Below are 18,043 nucleotides of genomic sequence, written 5' to 3'. Positions count from 1 at the left end.
TCCAACAAAGACCAATTCTGCTTATTCACTGCATTACAGAAGTGGTTTGTGAATTAGTGACAAATTCTTACCACATATGGCAGTAGGGATGTTCTTTGGGCTGGAATATTTCTGCGTGTCAGTAATACACTTCCTGCTTTCAGAAGCACTGAAAGTCAGCATTGTGAATTGTTTAAATTCACTACTTGACTACATTGCTGAAATTTAATTTCAAAGGAGCCTACTTTCTTCCAGCCTTAAAGACATATTAAAAGCATTCTGGTTTTACTATTCAATAAATTATTAAATACAAATGAAATGAAAAAGAAGTCTGGAAATGTTTAACTTTTTCACTATTTTATTTTTGCTACTTGTGCTGCTGATAGATAAGCAACTTGAATATTATGTCTATATTTTTAAAAATCACAGATAGAACTTTAATTCAAGATTCTTAACTTATTATCCTTTAACATATAGCACTTTAAATAATCTTACAAATAGGCGTTTATATATAGAATAGCGTCTTTGATTTTCTTTGAAAAACCAATAAACTTTATCGTCATAATCTTAGAGGCCTAAAACAGGAATACATACTTTTTCTTTAAGATGAAAAGATTTACTAGAATTTTGTTTGGCACTGACACAAGGCCAAAGTAAAATTCCCCACATTTATGATGCTATTTCCTGTAGTAATAAAGTTCTCAAAGTGTATTAAGGGGGGGAATTGTATTTAAAAGTAAACGGGGCTGTTGGTGAGGATATGGGAAAACCAGAACTTAATTAAGTGCCTGTAGAAAAGAACATTTTAGCATAATCCCTAAGGAGAGTAATCTGGCAATTACAAATAAACATAACCTCTTAACCCAGGAATTGTACTTCTACAAATCTGTCCTCTAAATAAATGGCACACACACAAAATGATGTATGCACAAAAAGTTACTTACTGCAGCACTGTTTATAAGAGAACAAAAGACTGCAAATAATTTTAAAAATCTATTACTAGCCAAATGGACTTGTTTCATCCATACGATCAAATATGATACAGTTGAAAACCAATGAGGAAGCTCTTTATATATAGTGATATGAAAATATCTCAAAAATACATATTACATGTAAAACAGCAGGGAACACAGATGTATAATATACTATTAGTGTTAAAAAGAATAAAAATAAATTTGTATTTGCTTGTACATGTGCATAAAATATCTCTGAAGAGAAATTATTAACAAAGGTTGCCCGTGGAGAAGAATGGGTAGGTGTAAAAAATAGATGGAAAGGAAATATTACTATATGTCTTTTTTTTTGGATTATATGAACATATTGTCTATTCAAAAAAAATTTTTAAAAAGTAAAGGGGAAGTAGAAAAAATTGTTCGTGATTTAATTACTTCAGAGTAACAAAGATCCTCCAAATTACTTACATATACATATGGCATATTTAATCAGAATTTTTATATTCTCTGCTTAAAGATTTTCATTTTCAGATATTTATAGTATTTTAATGCATTACAAGATTATATGTGAATGTGACTTACAAAAAGATATCAATCTAAACAGTTGCAGAAACAAAGGAGGAAAAGGAATGTAACTTAGGCAACTGTCACTGGAAAAAGTATACACATATAACTACAAAGGAAAGAAGGAATAATTTAATTATAAAATGTGAATGCACTTCTGGAATATGTGCAACAATCACTCCAAGTATTTCTTCTTTTACATGACAAATTATGTTAATTGAGAAATGTGCAAAAGAAAGTTTTTATGTGAAATGACTTTTCATCTCATATAATGAACTTTAAGAACACTTGTGTACATATAAGAATCAAATTTGAGTCTCACATATTTTTATATATCCAGTTTTCTTAAAGCCTAGCATAGCAATCTCTGATGTAGTATAAATAAAACAAAGGACCTATTAAATATAAAAACTTTGTACATTTTTTTTCCTTCAGAAACCAACATCAAAAAAATTGAACCCAACTATATTTAAAAGATATCCTTAAGTAGGGACTTATTTCCTCACAACAACAAAGTCAGCTTTATAGTTAGCTGCTCCAATTAACTGGGTCAGCACTTTCTAGCTGTATGACACTGAACATATTTAACCTGTGTCTCACCTTTTGTAATATGAGAATACCTACACTCGGCAAACAGCCTGACACAAAAATAGGCTTAATAAATGTTAGCTATTATTACCAAGTCAATCACTGAAACTCTTTAAATGTTATTTGCTACTACAGATCTATTCCTTTCTTTAAAACCTTTCCTACACCAGAGATCAAAATGAGTCACATAGCCTGGGCCAATCTGTTTGCCTTTGAGTGTTAAGCATTATAAAGCATGCTTCATTCGTATTGTCAAATTTCAGCATGCTTTAGAATCACCTGGAGGGCCTCTTAAAATAGAGGATGCAGGGCCCCACCTTCAGAGTTCTGACTCAGTTGGTCTGGGGTACAGCCTGAGAACTTGTATTTTTATATGAGTTCCCAGGTGATATTGTTGTCTGAAAAACACACCTTCAGAACCACTAGTATAAAGTGGAAGAGGAAGGAGTATTGCAATCAATTGCATGGAGGAATGGAGGTTGGTTTTCAACAATTCTTAGGTTCTTCTGTATTACGTACAGGTTGGCAGCATCAAATAATTTTGAAAAAATGGGTTTTTTTCTTGGGAGGTGGTAGACAGATTAGGGATGAAGAAGGGGAACTGTAATTATCAAGTAGCAAAAAAAGAGACGGGGAAATGTAATTATCAACTAGCAAAAAAAGGGACAGCTGTAACTGAAAGCAAAAAAATGCACCAGGTATAAACAAAAAGATCTTATATAAAAGAATTAAAAGGTTTTCTATCTCTTAAAACATCAGTATGATACAATACTGTATGGACCTGGTAGCACTTGACACCAGCAGTGTGTAATTGAGAAAACACACACACACCATAAAAAGGTGCTTTCAAGATTTTACTTTAAAATTACCCCATAATTATATTTCTGTGTTTTTGTGGTATGCTTTTCCTTTGCTACTTAGTGGTCGTTCCACTCACATACTTGCAAATCTTCCTTTTAAGTCCTAGCTCCTTCTGAGTTTCTTATCCCTTTCATGCAAATATAATCTTTCCCTTTTGAGTTCTTTTTAGACTTTAGATGTACTTGTAAAACACCATTTCCTTCTCTTTTTAATGATAAATATATTAAACTTTAAACTCTGTGAGTACAATATTACTGTTAATATTTATAATGCTCTGTACCCGTGGAGCATATTAAATCTTACATGTCAAGTAAGTTAATTTTAGAATAATTTTAATGCTGGCCTAAACAAAAGAAGGTTTTCTCCTTTTAATAACACATCAAAATTAATGTCCAAATAGTGCCTGAAATTGAGGTAGCACTGAAGTTCACTGAACTATATGAAATGCAGAGTATCTACACATTTAATTTCATTTTAACTTCTTGACCAATATTTTCATGGTTTCTAGTGAAGCTGTTACTAGAGAACAAATTGAGAAATATGCCACAATATACTAAGGAATCTTATTCATAAGCTTAGTGCTATGCAACAGACTGTATAAGAATAGGACTGAACTAAACACTAATAAAATAATTCATTTATTAAGTCATACATAATTTTCAATAGAACCTTAAAGCAAAAAATTACTTCAAATCACTTATTATGTTAACTAGGAAAAAATACAGCTAAATGGTATATATAAGTTTTTTTTTTTAATTAAGCAAACAACAAAAAAAACCAATCCTTTAAAAAAGACATTTCAATAAATTTTACCTTTAAAAGTCTCGAAAAAGTCAAATATACTCTAACTAATTTCATTCTCATCTCAGAGTTTCTGTTCTAAAAGAGAAATCTGATCATTTTAATTTTAGTCTCATACTTAAAAATCCTCCAATGGGTCTATCACCTCCAAGATAAACTATCAATTCCTTAGTTTAATTATAACACATTTTGAGTGATGCCTGTCCAATTTCCTAGTTTCTTTTTATAACACTCTCTGACTTAGACTGATGCTTCAGCCATACAGAATTGCTAACAACCGCCACAAGCAGTCCTCCACCTGTTTATATCAGAGTTTCACAATTCTCCCTCTTGCTATTAAGTCAACAGTAGAACTCTGGATAAAGTGTTATTTCCTTTGTGAAGTCTTTCTTGAACTGTCCCTTCTTAACCACTTCTCAGTCCCCTAGCACTGAGAGTCAATAAACATTGCTCTATTACCACTTCTGAAAGTATTCAAAAAATTGTCTGCCTCACCCACTGGACTATCTTATTGGATTTTATAGACCAATATCAAATATAATGCAAATCACATTAAAAATGAGTAAATTCAAAAATTACTTATTGAGCCTTCTCAGACAAGTCACGGAAATATCTCTAATACTAGAATTTTTGATGCAAACAAAAATTGAGTTTTTCACTTTGATTTAAAGTTCCAAATTATTTTGTTTATCTCTTAAAACACAAAAGTTTTATTCCCCTAATCCTATATCATTAAATTGATTCTCAAAGTCCTCAAAGCCACATGCAACGCAATATGACTATCTTCTTTAAGGTACCCATCTATGTGTCAAGATTTGAGGTCTACAAAGGGTAGAACAGTTTCATTGTTTATCTAAGGACCGGAGCTAATGAGAACGTGTCGTGTGATGTTTGCTAAATCTCTCCGTTCAGACAGCTGTCTGCTGGATTGTCCACTGCATGTCTCATGGGCATCATAAACCTCCAAATAGCACCACCATTCAACAGTTGTTCAAGTCTGAAAGCTGGGAATCATCCTTGATTCTTTCCTTTACCCTTCCCCCTTCCCTCCAAGTATCCAACCCAACAGCAAGTTGTGTTTGCTCTACCTCTAAAAGATATCTCTCTTCACAGGCACTAAACAGACTTAGAATTCAAAATACATTTAGGCAGGGACAAGTACTGAATTTTATTGTTGGCTAGATTTTAAATCAGGACAATTAGGAAGACAAATGGACACAAAAGTAATAGAGCTAAAATGGAAATTAAGCTAACTCAAATTCTTTTTGAAGTAAGATGGGATATAAGTAAATTAAACGTTGGAGCTCATGCTATTACTAGTCCACACACTACTGCCCCAAATTCCTCAATGTTAAAACACTTAAAAAAAAAAAAAAAACACCCTATGAATTTCATAAGACAGTATTTTTAGTAAATATGTACATAATATACAGATCTTAAAACTGTACCTTTAAAATAAAATGAAATTACTTTAAGCTTAAGAGTTACATTATAGCAAAATATAACAGATATCTAAATCATAAAATAGGACTGCTTTTGCCATTGCTCTAAAAAGTTTGAGGCAATTACCGGAGAACTTATCTGGAATTTTAAAAGGCAGGGGGCTTGGCACACAGTTGGCACTCAATAATACTATTAAATGAATAAATTTATCTGGTGTTATACCTGAAATGCTTTTGTGTCTTAGGTCACAAAAGCGACTCAAATCTAATACTAAATTAATCCTACCATACAAGTTGCATGATTTTTAAGCCAAATAAAAAATTTAAAAACCCAATACAAAGTAACAGCAACAAATAGTAAAATCAGAGTATAATTTCCACCAAAAGCATATTATCTCTATACTATACTAGTGGTTTTTAAATCTTTACAAACATAGTTATATAAAAATATGCATACCTCTAATGTGACAAGCAATTAAAAGAACCAGAGTATTTCAACTATACAATTGCAATATCAACCTTTAATTGCAAAATATGCAACTGTACCTTTCAAAATTCATCTTATCTTTGCTCACACTTTACTTACTGCTGGGTGACAGATTAATTTGTCTGCCATTCTTTTTCAGAAATGCATAGCTCACTTCTCATTTGAAGCTAACATAATTTGAAAAAAAAGGGGCTAATCTTATGCGTCTTTGGGTAACAAAATTATTTTATTTTTTGTTCAATATTTTCGATGTTTGTTATTTTCCTAGCAGTTTGCCAAGCAAACTCCTTGCTTTCTTCTAGCTCAATAGAGAAATCATCTTGCTGAAACACTTCCTGAGACTAGTACTGGCACCCACCCCCGTCTTCCACTTCCTCCAAAATTGCTTCATCTCTACCCACAGCTTTTTATCTATACCTCTAATTTAGGATATATAGTGATATATGATAATTCATTATGTACATACACCATCCCTGGCAGAACATGAACTCCCTAAAGATTCATACCCTATCATCTTTTTCTATTAGTACCAGTTAGTGCCAGCATAACCCATGAAAAACAGTACTGTTTAAGTGTTCTCAGGTGGTAATGTTCAGTCCAAAGAAAAAGGATGCAAATCAGAATTGACAGCATACTTAATAAACAATCTTCTTTCCCCTCTTATACTTCATTACTACTCAACAGGACTGCTTTGAGTCAGAAAAGCTGGGGTTCACTTTCCAGTTCCATTACCTACTAGAAAGGAGATCTCCTCAATATAGCAGCTGAACAGGTGTAGCAAGAGACCTTAATTTCAAGAATTTGTTTTTATATAAAACTCTGTACTACAGGCTTTATATTTAACAATAAATATGGCAAAACAGAAAAGCTAAAAGGAAAAAATTTCACAAGCTCATAATTGATTTTTTCAACAACCTAGAGCAGCGGTTCCCAACCTTTTTGGCACCAGGGACCAGTGCTCCTATGAGAATCTAATGCCTGATGATCTGAAATGAAACTGAGGAGGTGATGCTAGCGCTGGGGAGTGGCTGCAAATGCAGATGAAGCTTTGCTGGCAGTCCCCACCGCTCACCTCCTACTGTGCGGCCCGGTTCCTAACAGGCTATGGACCCGTATGGGTCTGCAGCCAGGGGGTTGGGGACCCTTGGCCTAGAAAGGCAAATGCTTTTCTTTTCTTAAAGGAAAGGTTCCTGTTCTCTGGTTGGAAAAGAAAATACAGTGCTTCATCATGATCAAAATAAGTTAAGAGGTATAATCCAAGTTTATTCTCTTCCTACCTAAGAATAAGCTATATTCTTATTGAAATGAAATAGAATCCCATTTGAATTAAGAGGACAATAAAAACATTTTTTCTTTTTTCTTTGTTTTTTTCACACCTACAGCACCTGGTATTCCTAGGTGGTCTCCCATCCAAGTACTTACCAGGCCAGGCCCTGCTTAGCTTCCGAGATCAGACGAGATCAGGCACGTTCAATGTTTTTTCATATATACTAATTTTATTAAATATATTTAATATAGCAAATGGAAAAGTGTTCCCAGGTTTGATTATTTTATTTTTATTTGTTTCTACTCACAAAGCTATCGCCTTCTGTTTTGTTTCTTCATCAACTTTCTCTAATGCCCCTCTAATCATTAACGCATGAAACCACTGGTTCCACATTTTCCAGGTTGATTCCAACTTTAAATATTTTGTCCCATTGGCCTATAGCAAGTTATTCAGGAATTCCAAAATCTGGGTATTAAAACTATGGCTCCTGAGTATGCCACTCTTCACCTGGTTTTGTGCCTTGATTTAAGAAAACATGATCACTATAGTCCCCTTTACCCTCAGTCTCCATTGCCAAACTCAGACTCTCAATGTATTTCAAAGCAATCCATTCCACAACATGTGAGCATATAGTAAAACTGAGAATATTAAGTTCTAGCTTTAACATATTAAGCCACAATAACATCAATTGTCCAACTAAAAAACAAAGAAGACCCCCAAATTAACAGTATGGACGCAGAATTCATGTTTACCTTTGCAAAAGCAAATACAGCACAGGAAGTCACTTTAACAGCTAAGAGAGCTCAATACATATTTACCACTATATGGAAACAAATGATCTTTTGCTAAGCCAGACTGCTACCAAGCTGTGGTCAACAGACAAAGTTTTAAAGAGAAATTTACACTTCTTGGTGAACCATAAACTCCTGAACCCCCTGAACATTTCATTCTGAAAGTACTTTTATGAAGTCACCAATAATCTCCAAAAGGCATGTAAATCTCAAAAGTCTCAATTCCTATAAAGTTTTTGTTTGTTTTTAACACAGATGAGTAGTTAACTCCTTTCTTAGATTCCATGAAACAACTATCTCTTAATTCTTTCCCACCCTGAGTCCTTTCTGGCTCCTGGTTCCCAGCCTTCAAATGTATGTGTTCTCTAGAACTGCTCTCTTCTCAGATTTTGTCTTTTAACAAGTTTCTCCAAACCCTATCATGCCTTTAACAATTACGTTTCTAAAGAACTCAAAATCTCTATTTCTAGTTCTGACTTTTCTCTTCAGTTCCAGTTCCACATTCAAACTGCTTACTGAACATCTCCAACAGCAATTCAAACCTAAATAGATAAAAATAAATCCACCTGATTTTTCAAGTGCTCCTAATGTCCTTTTTTTTTTAATTGTCATGGCACCTCTGCCCCTCCTTACCCATTCAGGCTTAAAACCTCCTGGTAGTTTTAGACTTTCCCCATATCTATCCACTTACTTCCTTTCACATCCAATCAGTTTTAAGTTCTGGTGAGTCCACCTCAGTAAACATCTCTCAAACTTAGCCCTTACTTTCTGGCCCGACTGCTGAAGGACAGTTGTTTTAGTACAGGGTCACAGATAACTTTTTTTTCCCTTTAATGACACTGTCATTTGAATTTAAATAAAAAGACTTAAGAAACCCTTTGAACGACTTAGGAAGAGGAAATTTGGTGGACATAACAAAATATATATTATAACTGTAAAAACTGAGATGGGTATAAGATTTATTAATGAGGAATTTTCAAAAATTAATTTATTTTCCAATTACACTTGATATACAATATATTAGGTGCAAATGTACAATACAGTGATTACAATTACATACCTTACAAAGTAATTACTCTGATAAGTCTAGTACCCATGTGACACCATACATAGTTATTACAATATAACTGACCATTTTCCTTACAAACAGATGAGGAATTTAAGGAAAAATTTTAAAGACCTGCCTCAGATTAGCCTAATTGTTTTGAAACTAGCAGATACCGAAATATCTTTATTTGTACACTCAAATACTGTCAAAAAATTTTTTTATTCTTAAAGAGCATTTTAATCCCTTTTTGTATGTACCTGAAGATTTGGTGCCATCTCTGAGTAGAACATTTGAGATAACATTGCTCATTACCAGCTCTAGTTCCTGATTAAAAACTCAGAAAGCAATTTTTAACTGTATATTGCAAGTCTATTGAAATTACATTAGAGAAAATAAATGATGGGCCAAATTCTAGAATTGTAAACTGTCACTGATGTTCTCCCTAATCCTTCCATTATCAATCTACACAAAGACCACGTTTAAATATTAACTGTTATATATCTGAAAGTTTGAAAGTTACCTGACAAAGCAGACTAAGTTTACAAGCTATATTTTTGCACTTTCCCATTCCAATTTCCCAAGTCTAGTAACATATAAGGCATTTCTATTCAGGGATAGGCTGTGCCAATTTTTTTCCATCAATGAATAAAAATGCTTTGTTTAATATAAGGTATTTATGTTTTTAAGATATAAGAAATTAAGAGTATAAAGGATCCTACTTTAACACAATCATTACATCTTTAAAAAAAGCAAGCAAGCAAGCAGAGACAAAGTCAGGTTAGGTTGCCAAACATTTGTAGAATTAAGTTTTAAAATCTTAATAGAAACACAGCTTGGCAATTTCTCAAAAGGTTAAGTATAGTTACCATACAACTTAGCAGTTCCACTCCTAGGTATTACCTAAGAGAACTGAAAACATATATCCACACAAAAACTTGTAATCAAAAGTTCACAGCATTACTCATAAGAGCCAAAAAGTGGAAACTACTCAAATGCGCATCAACTGATGAACAGACAAAATGTAGTATATTTACACAATGCAATATTATTTGGGCATAAAACGGAATGAAGTACTTAATATATGCTCAACAGATGAATCTTGAAGACATCATAATAAGTGAAAGAAGTCAAACACAAAAAGCACATATTATATGATTCCATTTATATGGAATATCCAGAATAGGCAGATCCACAGAGACAGAAAGTGATCTCCGCAGGGTTTCTTTTGGAAGTGATGAAAATGTTCTGAATTAGATAGTGAGGACAAATGCTCAACTCTGTGACTATACTAAAAACCAATGAAATGGATATTTTAAAGAGGTGAATTTTATGGTATGTGAATTAATCTCAATAAATGTGAATTTATCAACAAAAGTGTTATAAAAATTTAACTGGATGTTGAGGAATATTGTTAATAGTAAACACTGGTAGCTTCAGAGTGGATCGACCAAGTCACATTCAGCCCCACCACCCTGTAAAAAGGAATATCTATCTTCCTCCAATTATTACTCAGCCTTTGTTCTTCAGACCTTCTCATTTGGACAGTAATACCACAGAACCAAACATAACAAAAATGAAGAATATGATCTAAATAGGAGTAACATGAGAAAATTACAAACGGTCTATCGGAAACTTTGGCCAGTGAATTTAACACATAACTTTTTCAGGAAAACATAGGTAAGTATGATGAGTAGGAAAGATAAAAGTATGCAGTTTTTAACGAGCAAAGTTAAACAACAGTAATGAAGCTAGAAAACTAATTTGGAAGACAAGATATTTAAAAGTAGAAGATACATAGAAAATGTGGGAGAGGGGAAGGTTGGGTGGGGGAATAACTGTTAAGCCATCTAAGATTAGGTTTAAAGTTTAAATTCTATAACTTCTATAACTCTAACCTAGGACCAGGAAGGAAGATTAAAATAAAAGAATTAAACCTAAATCTGGTAATTAAGCAAATATGTGTTCTTAAAGTTTTAGTATATTTCTCTGGAAAAATGAATTGGAGGTTATTTTTTATATCAAACATTCAGATTCCTTGCAAAAAATATTTCATTCTGACATTTTTGCATTGGTCCTGAAAGGCTAGACCACATTACTGAGACTATATGCACCCCAAATTACCAAAGGCATAATTTTGTCTTCAAATATCTCTTTGTAACAATGATAAAGTGTTCCTCTTTCTTATATTTAGAATCAAACAAAAAGTCCAACCTCAATCATGATAAAAACAAAGACCTACTTATATATAATTATCAAGATTTTTACAATATTTTAAATCAAAACACAAACTTATGAAATAGAGGAACTACATAACTAAAAACAATGTGCAAATACAATCTAGACTGGGTTTCTAAGTATTTTTAAAAGACATTTTAGAATCCATCAATCGAAATAAGCCAAAATATTTTAATAAAAGATGTGACATTTGACAACTTTCAAAACCATGGTCAAACTCATTAAAGAGGATTTACTAATATTTCCTCCAGCAGAAATTTTACTGAGATAAACAGAAGGTATGTCAATCTGCATAGCAATCTTGAAGAAAAAATGAAAAATGATAAATAACTGAAACTTCAGCTATTATAAGAACTATTAATTAAACTGGAATTATGAAGCCACATTAACTATCTTACATGATGAGAGCATCTTACTCTGAAAATAAATCACAAATTTTGCTTTATTATGATTGTTAAACTTTCATAAACTGACTGGTGCTTCTCTTTCTGATAAATACTTTGATATAAAGTAGAAATACTTTGATATAAAGAACCCATACAACTCAACAACAAAAAAACACAATTAAAAGATGGGCCAAGTACTTGAGTAGATACTTCCCCCAAAAATACACAAATGACCATAAGCATATGAAAAGATGCTCAACACCACTAATTAGCAAGGAAATCAAAACAAAACAAAATATCACCTCACAGCAATTACAATGGCTACTATCAAAAAAACAAAAACAAAAACAAAATAAGTGTTGGTAAGGATGCAGAGAAATTGAAACCCTTGTGCACTGCTCCTGAAAACATAAAAAGGTGTAGCCACTTTGAAAAACATTATGGCAGTTCCTCAAAAAATTAAAACTTATATTACCATATGATCCAGCAATTTCACTTCTGGGTATAAACTTGAAAGAATTGAAAGCCAGGTCTTGAACAGGTATGTTCAGAGCAACATTATTCACAAGAGCAAAGAGGTGGAAGCAACCCAAGTGCCCACTGATGAACAAATGGAAAAACAAAATGTGGTTTATACATACTATGAAATATTACTAGCTAGAAAAAGGAAGGAAATTTTGACACATGCTATAACATGGATGAACATTGAGAACATTATGCTATTTGAAATAAGCTAGTCACAAAAAGACAAATATTGTATGATTTCACTTAAATGAGGTATCTAGAGTAGCTAAAGTCATGGTGATAGAAAGTAGAATGGTGGTTGCCAGGAGCTGGGTAGAGAAAGAAAATGGGAGTTATTTAAAGCTGGGGTCCCCAACCCCCGGGTCACAGACCACTACCAGTCCGCGGCCTGTTAAGAATCAGGCCACAAAGCAGGAGATGAATTGCAGGCCAGTGAGTGAAGCTTCATCTGCATTTGCAGCAGCTCCCCAGCGCTAGGATCACCGCCTCCACTTCAAATCATTAGACATTAGATTCTCATAGGAGCACTGGTCCCTGGTGCCAAAAAGGTTAGGGACCGCTGGTTTATTTAAAGAGCATAGAGGTTTAGTTTTGCAAGATGAATTCTAGAGACTGGTTGCACAACTATGTGAATGTACTTAACAATACTGTACCGTACACTTATAAATGGTTAAGATGTTAAGTTTTATGTTACAAGCATTTTACAATTAAACATTTTTTTTAAAAAAAGAAAGCCACTGTAGTTGCTTACACAGAAATTAAATGTCCTATCTAGTAGAGTAAGGAAAACCTGGTGGTTGTGGATAAGTGCCATTAAAGTTTCTCAGATTACCAGGCCAAATGATATTCATATAACATTAGATAGCTCTAATCTACTCATGAATTAACTAAGATTAAAAAAAAAAAAAAAAAAACTTTTTCAGTTTGCTGACATACTGGGTCCATATATTTATAATGGAAGGAAAAAGTAAGATTTAATGATCACCTTCATGAGGATGACTGGTCTCACATAATTTTCTGCTAACTTATCCTATATGCCATGTACTCTTTTAGGTGCACAGATATAGTGGTGACCAGGTCAAAATTTCTGTTCCGATGTAGCACATATTCCAAAAGTACATGCTAGTCATATAAGTATTTTTCATTCCTGCCTTTTAAAAAACTATCATTTGTTTACACATTTTATCCTATCACTAACACCTCTGTCACTCAAGATTATAATTCCTTGTCTGCCAGAGACATTCTTTATATAGCTCTTTATTCCCCCATATACCTAATGTCTTCTATGTTGCATATATTCAATAAAGCATGGGAAGTCTTTTAGACATTATGGGCACTGAAAACCACATTCGGAACATCACAAAGTCAATGAATTGATACTCTACTACAACATTTATAACACGTTCAGTTCAATAAGTTGAGATAATATAGTTTGTGTAGCTGGAAACTATGCACTTAAAATGCTATCTGAGATCTGATCTTTGTGGTTCACCATCATATTGACATATAAAACTGATAAAAAAGTACAATTTAAAATAATTTAACTAAATAATACCTCCTTGTCCTAAAGAACGTAACTGAAGACACTTTGTTTTTGATTTGCTTCTTTATTATATTACCTACCACGTCACCAAGGAAAGTTTTCAATCTTTATCATCAGGGGGAAAATGTGTAGAATAAATGGGTCAGATAATATATACATATAAAAATCCCATCAACATATCCTCAGAGATGATGTATATGTGTTTGCCTATGTATACATATACAAATGTAATTTAAACATAATATAATTAATTAGTTAATTAGGCAAGGCAACCCTTGGTTGACCTCACAGATTGCAAGGACCTTGTCAGTTTACAATCCCTTATTTTTTACGCCTGCAGCACTTGGTCTTCCTAGGTAGTCTCCCATCCAAGTACTAACCAGGCTCGACCCTGCTTAGCTTCCAAATATATTAACTTACTGTTTTAAAATTTATATAAGTGATACATGCATATGCTAAAACATTCAAACCATACTGACAAGTTGTGTCATGAATTTCCAAGACCACTCTCAAGTTTGATGATTCACAAGGAAAACTCACAGGACTTACACAGATAGTCATATTCACAGCTATGATTTATTACAGCTGAAGGATACAAAGTAAAGGCAGCAAAAGGAGAGGTGCATGAGGCAAAGTCCAGAAGAAACTAGGCACAAGCTTTCAAGAGCCTTCTCAAATGGAGTCACACAGGACCCACTTAATTCCTCCAGCAGTGAGTTGTGACACGACCTGTGAAATGTTGTCTAACAAGACAAACATTAAAGAGTCAGTGCCCAATTTTTTATTGGGGCTGGTCACACAGCTATTCTCGGCCTAGTGCAAACCAAAATTCCAGACTCCCAGAAGGAAAGTAGGTATATGTTCCACATAAACCACATTTGTACTGTAACACTACAGTGAGCCACTCTTACCTCAGAATGATAGATATCCTCCAAAAGACCAAGTTCCTAGACACTAGCCAAGGGCCAATCTTGCAAGCAGGTCTTTCTAAGTATAGAAAAAGTCTCAGCCTTTTTATGTTAACTCTTTTCTGCATACAATTACAAAATAAAAAAGTAACCCTCCCTCCCAAATCCCTCTTCACGTTAAGCCTCCTTGTGGCTAAAAAAGGCCTTCCAAAAAAGACTTCACCAATTTACCTTCTAGCAACAGGTCCAGAATGACAGTTTTTATATTTATAAAGCCTTGCCAAAATTTGCTATTATCAATTTCTAAAATGCCATGATTATCATTTTTTAAATTGTACCAAATTTAGTGGAATCTGGTAGACTCCTCCAAAAGTTAATGTTGGTTATTTGCATTTCTCTGATTATTGGAGAAGTTAGTGATTCATTTACCATTTTATATTGCAAAGGGAAGTCTTAAGTAAAATGGTGTTCCCTTGCATCACTTTTTGAAGTGACAATTCTTAAGTACCAGCTAATTTCTAACAGAATGACACCGTAAGTATGACAATACTTCACTGTCCATTTGACTTCATTAAGCCACACAACACTACTTGTTTAAATCTTAATCCTTAATACGTATCATGGGTACACTGGCAATCTCTGGGATTAAATTGTTATAGAGCATGTCCCCTATAATCAAATAATATTTATCATTTAAATTATTCTGCTGGCTAGAACATCTCGTGAATGAGAAAGACCAAATCTACTTTTACCTGCAGAAAGCTGACTTAGCACTTATCCTAAAAATTCATACAATTTTAACCAATTCCTTGTATGTTGTCTTAATATTTATAAATTCACCAACAGCCCTACTATATTAGTTATTTCTATAACTGTTCTTTTTGACTGCTCTTATTTAGTTAATACTGCTACTAACTGCTATTTCCTAAAGTTTCTTCATGATTCCCACCTGCATTTGTTTGCTCAAAGGGTTCCGTCTAAACTTCACCAATCCTTCTAGGCTCATTCTGAAAGTCTGTTCTTATAAAGTCCATTTTACAATTCTCCTAACAATGTGTGAATTTTCCCTTTTAAGAATCCTCATTGCACAACAATATGAATGTACTTAATGCCACTGGGCTGTCTACTTAAAAAATGTTAAAATGGTAAATTTTGTTATGTACATTTTACTGCAAAAAAAAAAAAAAAAATCCTCATGGTAGTTTGTCCCATGGTATTGTGTTCAGTTTTGCATGTAGGTTGCCTTCATCTTCATTTCCCTACCTCTATTGAAAACTCCCCCAGGAAAGGGGTCATATAAGCCCTACTGCCATTCAGATGAATTTACCAGAAAACGCAGAATATCTCACTCTTTGAAATGAAGCAAACTCACAATAATTCTATATACAACTCACTTGAACTCTGATGTGATTAAGAAATATAGGTGACCATTTAGTATTTGTTTTCACAACTTTATTAGGTGAAAAGGAGCCTCTGTCTTACTTGTACATGCTAAATTAATACTAAAGTCTAGTTTTATGTTTCAATGAAGTTGCTACACTGATAAAGCAGAATTTAAAACCATTAGAAAGGACATTATTTATCAAAATAAACATTAACTAGAATACTAAAGGTATATGAACAGAAATGCTTTGACTGATAAGTTTGCAGAGATGGAGCCACCTTCTCCTCCTACCCCATGATTAAAAATGGTTCACATGTAGCACTTAAAAAAAAAATCTGTGTTAACAGACATGGGACATTAACATGTCCATTCCATAATCAACTATAAGGCAAAAGATTCTGGCAAATAGTTGATAGCCAGTAGAAATGTTAACTTCTATGGTATCAGGCAACCACTTATTCCAAGGGTTCTGTCCATCAGTGTCTGTCTCTCTCTGTCTCTCTGTCTCTCTGTCTCTGTCTCTGTCTCTGTCTCTCTCTCTCTCTCTCTCTCTCTCTCTCTCAAGTTAGGAATAGCTAGCTTCTGGTGCCCATAATGACTACACTGAAAGAGGCAACAAAATGTAATAGTTAATAGCATAGGTTTTATAGTCAAAATAGTTCTGCCACTACCAACGTGACCTTGTGCAAGTCTAGTTTCCTCATCTGTCAAAATATGACTTGGATTAGTCTGTGGATCCAATGTAAAGGGCCTGGTGACATTCCTCACAGAGTTTATTATACAAACAAGGTATACAGCATTATATATACACACCATTATTTGTGTTGTCTGTGAAACATACTTTGTAAGCAACTACAATACTTAATTTACTTAACAAGATTTACAAAGCACCTCTCATATGGCCATTGGCTAGGTTTCTAAAAATATAAAGACAAGACAGATCCAGGCCACTGGATTTCTGAATCTCTGACTGCTAGAAATAAAGACCTCACAACCCAGTAATAGAAACAGAAAATAAATATAGAAAATGTAAACATGTAAACAAACTCAATTTATTTCATCAACAGTTTTCTGCCATGTCATATGCTACTATTTAATGATTACCATTCCCACCTTAGCCAGAATGATGCACCTTAAATGGGAAAAGTTCTGTATAGTACTATCAGAGGTCTACCACCCCCAAGGCCTCCACCAAGCTGAAGAACAATTGTGGTACCTGTTTCCTCATCTATAAAATGAACAAAAATATCTTGCTCAATAGGTTGTAGTGTGAAGTATGAGAGTTCATTAAACACAAACTAGCACCAACTAAACACTTTTAAGGTTTTTCAATCATTTCCTTGATTCCATAATCTCAGAGCTTTAAGCCAGGTCTGGTTGCAGTAGATGACCATTTTGTTTTAGAAGTTGAGTACAAGGCAAACAGCGCACAAGGGTGGCAGCACAGAGGGCAGAAATGGGAGAAGAGATCCAAGGTTAAGAGAGGAGAGAATGATAAACCAAATCAATAGATTAGCATTTTGACCTGTCCTCATTCCTTTCCCCAAGTTCTCATTTCTCTAAAACAACCACTGCAGGTTTACCTTTCAGGGCAACGCATATAGGACAGGAATTCATGGACAAGGGTAATTATTCTTACCTACTAACAACTGTCTAAAACTCTCTAGTATCTTCCATTTTACCAAAAAAAAAAAAAAAAAAAAAAATTGAATGCAAATCTATCCTATCCTTTTCTCAGTACTTTTGAAAAGTCATTCATAATTTCTATTGCCAAATCCAGGTTTAAATCCAAATTCTCTTTGAAACTCCTCAATCCATTTGGCCTCTATACTACCCTTCACGTTCTGCTATCTCTCTAGCACTGAGAGTTTACCATCAAGCAGACACTTAAGTGTTCCTAATGTTCTGTAATCCTGGTATTGAGCACATATTCCTTTTTTCAGAAATCTAATATTCTTTCCTGAGTTCAAATCATCACCTATAACCACCTCCCAAATTAAAGACCTATAGAGCCAAACATGACACTGGCCTGAAATCTAAATTCAACTCAAATTCAATATATTTAATATTGAACTTAATTGGTACCCAACTCTTCAAACCCATCTTTCCTATCTCATTACTAGCACTTAAGTGTCCTAGTTAGCTTGGATAAAATTTCCTCATCCTCCAATATCACCAAGTTTTGTGAATGCTACCAAATTCATACCTTTTCTTTCTATTCATTGTCATTGTCTTCAGGCCCTCCTGCTTGTACTGGAATAGCTTTTGGTCCTTACTTCTC

The 18,043-nt window shown here is 33.7% G+C and overlaps 1 protein-coding gene across 1 annotated transcript in view; it reads right to left on the bottom strand.

The window, feature by feature from the left end:
• The window catches only part of PTPN12 (protein tyrosine phosphatase, non-receptor type 12), an 86,837-nt gene that overhangs the window by 52,383 nt on the left and 16,411 nt on the right, over positions 1 to 18,043 (bottom strand). The gene's annotated exons all lie outside the window — the stretch shown is intronic.

Source organism: Pteropus vampyrus, unplaced genomic scaffold (genome assembly GCF_000151845.1).
Source record: "Pteropus vampyrus isolate Shadow unplaced genomic scaffold, Pvam_2.0 Scaffold107, whole genome shotgun sequence".
In the NCBI taxonomy this organism is placed as follows: domain Eukaryota; kingdom Metazoa; phylum Chordata; class Mammalia; order Chiroptera; family Pteropodidae; genus Pteropus; species Pteropus vampyrus.
This window is presented reverse-complemented; position numbering and strand designations above follow the sequence as displayed.